Source organism: Dipodomys ordii, unplaced genomic scaffold (genome assembly GCF_000151885.1).
Source record: "Dipodomys ordii isolate 6190 unplaced genomic scaffold, Dord_2.0 Scaffold158, whole genome shotgun sequence".
In the NCBI taxonomy this organism is placed as follows: domain Eukaryota; kingdom Metazoa; phylum Chordata; class Mammalia; order Rodentia; family Heteromyidae; genus Dipodomys; species Dipodomys ordii.
Window position 1 is genome coordinate 1,320,203 of NW_012267374.1, and position 11,876 is coordinate 1,332,078.

Consider the following 11,876-nt stretch of genomic DNA (forward strand, 5'->3'; position numbering starts at 1 on the left):
CCTCCTCCTCCTCCTCCTCCTCCTTCTTGTCAGTGATGGTGCTTGAACTCTGGGCCTGAGTGCTGTCCCTTAGCTCTTCAGCTCAAGGCTAGTACTCTACTACTTGAGCTACAGTGCCACTTCTGGTTTTCTGGTAGTTTATTGGAGATAAGAATTTCACAGCTTTTCCTGTCTGGGCTGGCTTTGAATCATGATCCTCAGATCTCAGCCTCTTGAGTAGCTAGGATTACAGGCATGAGCCACTGGTGCCTGGCTTACCTCCTTTTCTTTAACTTTTGATGGACAAGTACTTGTTAGTACCTTCTCTCAGCTTTCAAACATATGATACTTCAGGTCTAGATCTGTTCTTTCTTTTTGAAGGACTTTTCTGTACCTGCTGCAAATGTATGTGTTGATTTATGTTTTGACTCTCAAAGGGCAATCTCATTTCTTCCATTTCAGTCTTCTGATTAATGGGTTTGCACTGACCTGCAGAGAGGTCTTTGGAAATGCACTTGAGAACTTTCTCTTTGACTACATAGTGGAGTAATTTATTGTTAAGGATTTGAGTTGAGACGTCAAGAGAATATTGATTGGATTTGGGGATGATAGAATTTGAAAGCAAAAGTTAATATGCTTACCACTAAAGGCAGAATCCTAAAAGATCTTACAGTTTGAAACAATTGGAAAGATTGTTCATTCTCATTATTTGTTAAGAAAACCTGAGGATTTAGTACATGCCAGGAATTAAGGGGATATCAGTAGTAAACAAGGAAGACAGGTATCCTGGCTCTATAATGTTCTTAGTACTTCATAAAAGAAGAAATTACTAGGAAATAAAAGGGTATACTGAAGGCTAAGATATGACAATGCAAAGAACACTTACTCTTCTCCTAATGCAAATAGTATGAAAGCATCATAGTGCCGCTGTGACTTAAAAGCAGCATCTGTAATAAGGCCAAGAAAGATACCCACACATTGCTCAACAGCTGACTTTTTTGGTCAAAGGTCCCAAGAATACACAAAGGTGAAAGTGGCACTGAGAAAGCTGAATATCCACATTTACAAGAGTGGAATTGTAAGATAACTGATGCATTATTTCCCTGTAAATGACATAATCTTATTCTTTCTAATTGGTGAGTAAAATTCCATTGTGTATGTGTACCACATTTTATTAATTCACTCATCTGTTGTAGGGCATCTGAACTGTTTCCATAACTTGGCTATTGTGAATAGTGCAGCAGTGAACATGGATGTGCAAGCGTCTTTACCATATCCTCACTTGTAATGATCTGGTAGATGCCCAGGAGTGGTATGGCTGGGCCGTAGGGAAGTTTTATGTTTATGTTTTTAAGGAGCCTCCAAACTTCCTTTCGAAGTGGTTGTACTAGTTCACATTCCCACCAACAGTGCAATAGGGTTCTGTTTTCTCTACGTCCTTGCCATCATTTGTTGTTGTTTCAATTCTTGATGGTGGCCAGTTTAATGGTTGTGAGATAGAATCTTAAAGTTCTTTTGATTTACATTTCCTTTATGGTCAATTATGTTGACCTCATGTGTCTATTTGCCATTCTTGAAGCTTTCTTAAGCTCTTTTGCCCATTTATTGATAAGTTATTAGTTTTAGACTTTTATCTTTTTTTTAGTTTTTTTTGTATCTTTTGTATGTTACACCTTAGTTAGATGTATTGCTGGTCGAGAGTTTTTTCCCAGTATGTTAGCTGTCTTTCTAGTTTAGTAACTGTGTCTTTTACTGTCTCTCTCCCATCTCTAATATGATAGACCTATCTATCTATCTATCTATCTATCTATCTATCTATCTATCTATCTATCTATCTATCTATTTATCTATCTATCAATGTCTGTCAGTCTGTCTGTCCATATTATAACATATATCTATCCAATGGAATATTATTCAGCTTAGTCATTTATGACAACACAGACTAAACTAGAGGAAATCAGGCTAAAAGAATAAGCCAGGCATAGAAAGATAAATACTACACAAATTCACTTGTATGTGGTTTCTATAAAAGTCAAACGTATAGGAGAACAATGGGTGTTACCAGAGACTGGGAAGCAAGAATAAGAGGAAGGATACCAAATTTCAAAGCTACAAAGTTCGAGTTAACCAGGAGGAATGATTTTTTTCAAGATCTTTGCACAGCAAGATGACCATAGTTAGTAGTAATATACTATATACTTCAAAATTGTTAAAAGAATAGATTTTAAACATTTGAACAATAATTAAATGTATATCAGATGCTGTATTCATTCCATAATGTATGTCAAACCTCATTATACTCCATAAATATGTAAAATTAATGTTATTAAAAAATATCAGCTTAAATTAAAAACATCTGCAGGAAAACTTTGTAGTTTATATTAAGCTTTGTTTATGGCACTAATGAGTGGTGACTATAAAAAGCTGATATACTGCTAAGTAGCTCATGCCTGTAGTCCCACTACTCAGGAGGCTGAGGTGGTTGAGGAAGAAATCCTGTGGGCTCTCAAGTTGGAAGATTGTGATCCTAGGTAGTATACTAAAACCTGTCTCAAAATACAAAGAGGTGTTATACTTTAATTAGGTTAATAGGAACAGATGTTCAAAACATGAGGCTTTATTGTCATTATAGCCCATGTCTTGATCATGCTTAAAACATGTGTTAATTCCTTTGTAACACATTTTATCATGATCAAACTTGATGAGTTCCAAATGACAGCAATAAAAATGATGAAGGAAGCTTTAGAACATTCTCCAAGAGGAAAAGCTGAAGAAAAAACTATAAATGCCAGCCTAGAGAAGAGAAAGTTACTTTTTACAAAGGAAAAAGCTGAAATTTGATCTCTTTGGATATGGATTAGGCTTTTATGTAATTATGGGTTAATGTTTACTTCTTTTTCTGGGGGTGAGGGTGGGGTTAATGTTTATACCTCAGCTGCTGAGCAGAGTAACATTTAGTCTGTGGCTGAATTCCTTCTATTTTCAGACTTTTTTTTTATTTTCAGACTTTTATAGAAGAAAAAGTACAAGTCTTCTGAAATGCTTTCTCTTGTCATTTTGGAGAAGGAGTATATCCATGACAATAGTTTGGCATTTTGTATTTCTTCTCCCTTCCATATTGACAAATCTCAGAGCAAGATTTTGCGAACCATCTGAGATCCTCCATAATAAACCATTGAATAATAGAGAGATTTGCATTTTGTTTAGGTCATTTGAACAATTTAGATTTGCCTCTGGTGCAATATAAAGTCATAATTCTTGAAAATTCTCTTGAAATATTGAGAGAGAAATATGGCGAAAAATATGAAAACCTGGGCATTAAAGTTTTTTATTGTGGTTTTCATAGATGAAAGTTACAGTGAGTAGGTGATGTCTTCTAAGGGTATTTTGTAATTTAAACATAGAATTTAATGCCAATTAGGGTAATTTCAAAAGAATTGCAATTTTAAATGAAGAAGTAAGATGATCTTATAGCAATGGAGTAATTAATTGTTCACTATTTGGTTTCATATGTTCAAAATTCTTCACCAAATGCAGTTTCAGTCTGTCAAAAATACATGTTTGAGTGTTAAAGATACATTTTTTTATTTTTTTAAATTAAAAAAAATTTTTAAAGATACATTTTATGACAAACAATATTTCTTTTTTTTTCCTATAAAATTTGCTTTTGAGACTAGGATACTAGCTAGAACATCATTAATTACAAAAGACTAGTTCTTAAATAAATAAACTAGAATTTATTTAGAACTATTTTCTGTGCCCACCTCCTATAGAAATCCAGTTGTATAAATCATTAGCTGTATTGTTCCTTACCAAACCAATTTATTAAAAAAACTAACCACATTTTCAATTGGATAAGTATTTCAGATAAATTAATTTAGGGTGTGTTAGCTAACATGAAACCTTTGTAGCCTTAGTGTCAGGTGTGTGTGTGTGTGTGTGTGTGTGTGTGTGTGTGTGTGTGTGTGTGTGTGTGTGCACGCATGCTAATCCTGGGGCTTGAACTCAGAGGTTGGCATTGTCTCCAAGCTTTGGTGTTCAAGGTTAGTGCTCTACCATTTGAGCTATAGCTCTACTTCTGTGCTTTTGATGCTTAATTGGAAATCAGTCTCCTGGACTTTGCTGCCTGGGTTGGCTTTGAGCCACAACCTTTAGATGCCAGTCTTCTAAGTAATAAGGGCAGGCATGAACCATCTGCATGAAGTCTTTACCTTTACCTTTTGTATTTCTACCAATAATAATACATATCCCTATATGCAATATATTTCAGAAATGTGTTCTGTCCAGGATTATTACTAAATCTCACAGTAATCAATCAATTTTTTGTTACAATTGCAATGTAATTATGTGGTAGTCCTTGTTTTCCATAACTTAATATCTTATTTGATTCTCTAAGGATTATCCTTGGAAATATTGTTGTCATGATCTACTTTACTCATTAAAAATACCCTAAGATTTAGAAGGTTATGTAACATGTTCAAATTGCAGTTTGAAATTGGAGAATTTAAACCCAGAATCTCTACACTTACGTTATTTTACCACAGAGAATGTATCTAGGAGGCCAGATTCCTGATATGCTTCAGCCCTCACTGGGAATATCACCACTTAGAGGAAGTGAGGATATATATTCATGAGGAGAGCACAGAGCATGCTGACAATGGTGTTTGTAAGTTTCAGAAGAATCCTTTCTCTTCACCAATGACAAGAGGAAAGGTTGCATTTTCTTGCTGAGTACCTCAAAAACTGTTCTTTGAGGGAGTATCTGAGTTTATAGATATAGAAAAAACTTGGACAAACATTGAGAGTCCAAATCAGAAAGATTCCTAAATTCTGCATGACTGGAACATAGAACACAGGAGGGAGATTGTCTTCATTTGATTCCTGAGTTGGAATTGAAAACCAGGTGAATATGATCCAGAGATATGCTGATCATTCTCCTTCATCTTGAGAACTAACCTTCCTAGAGAGCTTGTGTCTTATTTTACTCTCAAGTCTGCAAGTTTAACAGATACGTGTACCATGCCTGGAGGTTTACTGACACAAGTATGATACAGATATTTTAAACATGCAGGCACAACTCATAGAGTGTACAAATGGAGGTACCACTCAAAGAATTGTATGGATGCAGGCACCATATTAGAAATCACAGGTGACAGGTAGATGACCTTGTCTGGTTTCTGAGGCTGTGCTACATATGAAAAACACATTCTTCAATACCATCTGATTGTATTAAAATTGCCACTAAAGGTTCTTCAGTTTTATTATCTTTTATTGAACAAGTAATGATGGCAAGGTCTTTGCCCTTCCATTTGCCTGGCACTTTCATGCCTCAGTGAAAAATATAGGAAATTTGCTGGGCGCTGGTGGATCACACCTGTAATACTAGCTACAGAAGGCTGAGATCTGAGGATTGCAGTTCAAAGTCAGCCTTGGAAGTAGAGTCCATGAGACTCTTACCTCCAAGTAACCATCAGAAAACCAGAAGTAGTACTGTGGCTCAAGTGGTAGAGCACTAGTCTTTAGCTAAAGAGCTCAAGGATAGTGTCAAGGCCTACAGTTCAAGCCCCATGACCAACAACAACAAAAATATGTAAGAAATGAAAGTGCTATTGATTAGGATGTCCCAAGTTTCAACATATTGGTTAACTTTCATATGTTTCTAGCCTTTGTTTTCTCTAACAACTATAGATGTTCTCAATTATACAAGTCAATTATTATATTTACTTAGATACTTTTATTGTTTAAGCAAAGAGTTCTAGAGTGAGACTTCATATATCCAATTATCTGTTAAAATGGAAATAACAATTGTGCCTATGTCATAAGTTTGAAAAATGTAACAATGCATATAGACTACTTATCACAATACCTAAGTTCACAATAAGTGTTAATGGTTATTTGATAAACTCATACCAGTGGTTGGAGTGGAAGCAATAGGCATTTTTTACTCTTGAAGCAAGATTCTAATGGCACCTTTTGAAAACAAAGCAACTGTCATTAAAGTGAATCATGTTTCAACTCAATCTTTGCTTTTCATGTTCTCTTAAATTTTTTTCTGAACACAAGTACTAGAAGGGAAACTTACCTCATTTGCAGATAAACTTTTCTTGGAATTATGAGAATGAATTGACAAGTTAAGTACTTCATGCATGTTCAAGGATATTTAGGAATATTTATTGACAGCAATTTGAGATTTTGAGAAAATGTTTATTATTATTGTTTAGTTACAAGAGAACAATGAAATAGAAAGCTACACAGTTTAACAGAATTCAGGAACACAGTGTTTTCCATGTACAAAATACATATCAGATGACAACAGAAATAAATCAGAAATGCAGACAGTTGAATGTGTTTTGAAAGGGGACATAGGAACATAATAATATAATATGTGCTGAAAAATTGTAGTAGAAGACAAGACACTGACTCCAGAGAGAGGAGGAAGTTGTATTTTTTAGAAAGTCAGGTGTCTACCTTACTCATGTAACTGTAACCCCTCTGTACAGTATCTTTACAATAAAAAAATAAAGTCAGGTGTCAGGTCATTCCTCAGAGTAGTTAATGAGTATAGTTGGTACAGAAACTAACATACTGCTATAAGAACCCTGAACTCTTCACTTTTCTCTGGCTCACAAAACAATTTGAAGGATGGACATTTTATTGATTTAAACTATGGAACCATTTTTATGCCTTAGCCTTGACCTTATACGTTTGAAATTTATGTCTTAAATTGGAAAACAATACTGTCTAAAAAATGCAGTTCAAGTTAACTAGGATGCCTTCACTCATTCTTAATTTTTAAGATGGAAACAGTAGCAGGAAGAGAGTACCTGTTTCTTCAAGAGGTTGATTGAATTGAATCAACAATTGATTCAATTGAATTGAATTGCATTGTGATTTTTTTGTTGCATATTTCCTGCACAACAAAATCCATGTTTGCAGAATAAATGAATGCTTTTGAAAAATCACTGACTCACTCAGAATAATGAATAGTTAAGAGGATTGAATAGTTTAGCATTACAGTTCGAGGAACTCTGCATACCTACTTTCCAGAAGAGCTGGTGAAACTAATTTCTTTTTAAATCCACAAACTGAAAGTCTCTGCAGATAGCCTTAAGGACATATGACAAATGAAGAAACATTTATTAAAGAAAATCTACTAAAACTTGGGACTGACAATTTGAGTCTGTTGTATTTGAATTGAGTCCCATACTTTCTGCCCTCCTTCCAGACCTTCAAGACAGAACTTCACTCCATGCTGATTCCCTGGATCCCAGACAAAGGGCCATCTTCATGGAGAGGCAGGATGTCAGCATGTCTTGTCTTTTTCCCATTACCTATTGTTGTTGTGAACTTCTCCGTAAATATGACTGTAATTACAGGTCCTTTGTCTCAGTTTGTCTGCACTCTGGGGGTGGGAACTCTACCTTAGGTAGGTAGGACCTTGCTGAGAATAGTAGGGCTTGCATTTTCCTTACTCCTTATTTCATTGGATGTGGGGTAATTTACATCTACATCTAGGAATACTGTTGGAAACAATGGTGTGAACAACCAGAAGTTAGGAGGAAGTGACTATCGATGAGAGCCAGTGTCATCCTAGAGTGACTTCAGACATTCTCAAGGCTATGTCTTGTGAAGAACATCATCAGAAGCTTCACATTGTGCTTGGAAATAGCCTTCACTAAAACAAGCCACTGGTCACTAGGCAAAGTAAAGCAGCAACCAATAGTAATACGGCCTAAAAGTGGGAGAGTAGCATCCATAATTGCTATAATTCATTATCTAAAATGGCCAGTTCTGAGCAGAAATTTATGAAGCATATCAGGAAATTGGAAAGTTTTATTTATCTACTATAAAAGAAGGGTGAGGCCAAGGGGAGAGAAGTAGGTAAATGAAAACGAGAAGTGGAAGGAAATATTGTCTAGAATTCAATTTATATACTATGCAATTAAGAAAAGTAAGGGAAAGGGTAAGTCTTAGGAGTGGATAAGAATGTAGAAAGGGTGACACTGATCAAGATATATTGTATTCATAAGCTGCTTTATTAAATGGAAACTCCATTTTACACTTACTTAAAGATAATAGTAATAAAAAGGCAAGTAACAAACATTGTCTGTGAGAGTGGAGAGTGACTACATATATTTAACCAGCAAAGAAATCCTTGTAAATATGTTCAGAGTTAAAAAACAAAACAAAACATGATTACAGAAGTGGTTGAAGGTATAAAAAACAATTGTCTTCATTAGAAAAATCAATAAAGAAATAAGTAATAAAATGTGACAAATTGTAATGCCAGATTTGGAAAGTAAAGCAATTAAAGTAATAAATTCATTTTAAAAAGATTTTAGAACAACTTCAAACTGGCAGAGGAAAAAATAATAAACTACAAAATAGATTCATAGATATTATTCAATCTAAGGAAGAGATCACAGGAATGAATGAAATGGATGGGGCACCATAGAAATGTCGGGCAACTAACTGCATCAATGCGTGTATAATGGGAGTACCAGAAGGACAAGAGAAAGGAACAAAAGCCAAAGAGTGCACATAAGGGTTGTGTTTACTTAAAATGTTAGAAAATGTCTTGAAACCGAAAGAGAAGAATGAGTCATAGTAAAAAATCCTTTATCTAAGGAAGATGAAAGATATTCTAGGTTAACAAAAACCAGAATTGTTGCTAGACCTACTTTTCAATAAATGGCAATATATCTCTATTACATGCTGACTTTGATTTCTTTGGGTACTTACCCAAGTGTGGCTGAATTATATAGCAACCAGATTTTTATTATTTTTCTAAGATTTAAATTTCCTTGGTAATTTCTATAGTGTCTGTACTAATTTATATTCTTACAAACAGGGCATAAAGTTGCTTTTCTCTCACATCCTTGCCTACATTCATTGTTTTCTTGATGATAACTATTCTCATTGAGGTGAGATGGAACCTCAATAATACAATTTGCATTTCCCCAATGAATAGGATGAATGATTGATAAAGAAAATAGAGTATATAGAAAATGTGGTATACTTGGAACTCAAAAAATTAAATCTCCCAACAACAAATCTTCAAAAAAACAACTGTCTAATAAATAAGTGGGCTAAAGACTTAAAGAGAAACTTCTCTGAAGAGGAAATAAGAATGTCCAATAGACACATGAAGAAATGCTCAACCTCTCTAGCCATCAAAGAAATGCAACTCAAAACAACATTGAGATACCACCTCACTCCAGTTAGAATGCCAAAAATCAAGAACTCTAACAACAGATGCTGGAGGGGATGTGGACAGAAGGGAACCTTACTACATTGTTGGTGGGAGTGTAAACTTGTTCAATCACTTTGGAAAGCAGTATGGAGGTTCCTCAAAAGACTCCATATAGAGCTCCCCTATGACCCAGCAATCCCACTTTTGGGCATTTACCCAAAAGATCACAAACAAGGCTATATACTAAAGCTACCAGCACAAGTAATGTTTATTGCAGCATTATTTACAATAGCTAAGGTATGGAACCAACCGAGATGCCCCTCAGTAGATGAATGGCTCAAGAAAATGTGGTATATATACACATGGATTTCTATGCCTCCATCAGAAAGAATGACATTGCCCCATTTGTTAGGAAATGGAAAGACATGGAAAAAATTATATTAAGTGAAGTAAGCCAGGTCCAAAGGAACACAGGTGTCATGGTTTCCCCTATTTGCAATACCAGTATATGTCTAAGTCAAGCAGAAAAGGTCAGATAAGTTGGTGTTAGGGAAATGAACCCCAAGATAAGTATTCAAATGTTTTATTTCTTTCATGCGATAGTTTCTAACATATTTATAAGATGATTTCTTTGTTGCTTTGTACATCCCTCCCCATGGTATAACCTTTCATTGTATTTGATGTTGGTATAATTTGGGGAGGGGAAGGGCAAAAACAGATCGTTTAACTAGGGATACAGGTGGACCCATTGCAACAATGAGATGTACAAGTCATTATGTAGAAAACGAAGCTTTACAACTATAGTTGGGGGGAGAGGGGGATGGGAAAAGATGGGAAGGGGAAACCACGGAGGAGGCAACAGTGCTTGATAAGAAATGTACTCATTATCTTGCCCATGTAATTGTAATGGTATTTTCACAATTAAAAAAAAGAAAATGTGGTATACATACACAATGGAGTATTACTTAGCCATAAAAATGAAGGAAATGTTATTTGCAAGAAAATACACCAACTAGGCATCATGTGAAGAAAATAAGCCATACTGTCCTTTCTTCTAACATTTTCTTTAAAATATGCAAATTTATACAAAATAATTATTGTAATTTAGTATTTAGCTCAGTAAGCTTATAAATGTAATACTTATAATAAGAATATTAAAAATGGGAAAAAGGGAATAGTTTTTGATAGAAATTTCCCACACCTCATTGGAGTTAAATTTCTGTAAATCATATATTTGTATAAAACTTATAGTTAAAGTATGTATGATAAGTGTAGAGCAATTACTAAGCTAAAGAAGTTATTAGAGAAATCAAAATACGATGTTTGAAGATATTTACTCCTGCAAAAATAAGAATAAAAAATTAAAGAATAGGGAAAAATGGATCAATAAATTTAACTATAATAAAATGAATATACATGCACATGTATAAGCAAACACACATGTACATATGCACATATATACACACACAGTAGATATGAAGCATTAAGGACTTTTGCATTAGAGTGGGGCCCTGATCCCAAGATAAATCATTAGGCATATGAAAATATTTCAAAAATTAAAAAAAGTTCCAAATCTAAAACACTTCTGGTCCTGAGCACTTCAGATACTGGGATACTGAATAGGAACCAAATGAGATAGTGCTTCTTCTCTATTAGAATAGGGAAAGGGAGACAACACCTGGTTCTGACAAGGACATATAGAAAGAAAAGTACTCCTATGTGAACTGTAGGAACAGGGAATGATACATGGATGACAAATGATTGTGGATAACAGTCTGGAAGTTTTTCCAATGGCTAAACAAATGGTTAACATATTACCTAGCAGCTCTACTCAAGAGACAGTAATAATCATGAACAGAAAATTGTATAAGAATATTTATAATTATTATACCCAAAATTGAAAATGTTACAAGTGTTATTCAATACATAGGAGGTAGAGATAATTACAGTATTTATCAATGAATGAATTAACAAATTGTAGCATACTTAGGAATGCAGGGCCAAAATATGTCAACATGAATGAACTTTCATATGCAGATAAAAAAGTTTGACAGAAAAGATAGCACACTGTACTTCTTTTTATTTTTTGGTCCGATTGTGGGGCCTGAACTCTGGGCCTGGGCGCTGTCCCTCAGCTCTTCAGCTCAAGGCTAGCACTCTACCACTTGAGCCTCAGCGCCACTTCCGGCTTTTTTCTTTTTTTGCTTATGTGGTGCTGAGGAATCAAACCCAGGGCCTCATGCATGCAAGGCAAGCGCTCTACCACTGAGCCACCTTCTCAGCCCTGTACTTCTATTTATGTAAAATTCTCTGCAAAGGAAAATCAATCGGCAAGGAAGTTATCTGTTGCTTAAAACTAAGAAGAATTGAGAAAAAGGAAATTATATTTAAAGTTTACAGAATTTCTTTATGAAATGATGAAAGTCTTCTAAAACTGAATGTCAATAGTACAGCCACAAATATACTAAAATGTTGGCGTATTCAAGATTGGATTGTATGGTGTGTGAATTGTATCTTTTTATTTTTATTGCAAAAATACTGTACAAAGGGATTACAGTTATTTGAGTGTGAATTGTATCTTAATAAAATTATTTAAAAAGATAATCCAGGGCTGGGAAGGTGGCTCAGTGGTAGAGTGCTTGCCTTGCATGCCTGAGGCCCTGGGTTCAATTCCTCAGCACCACATAAGCAAAAAGAAAAAAGC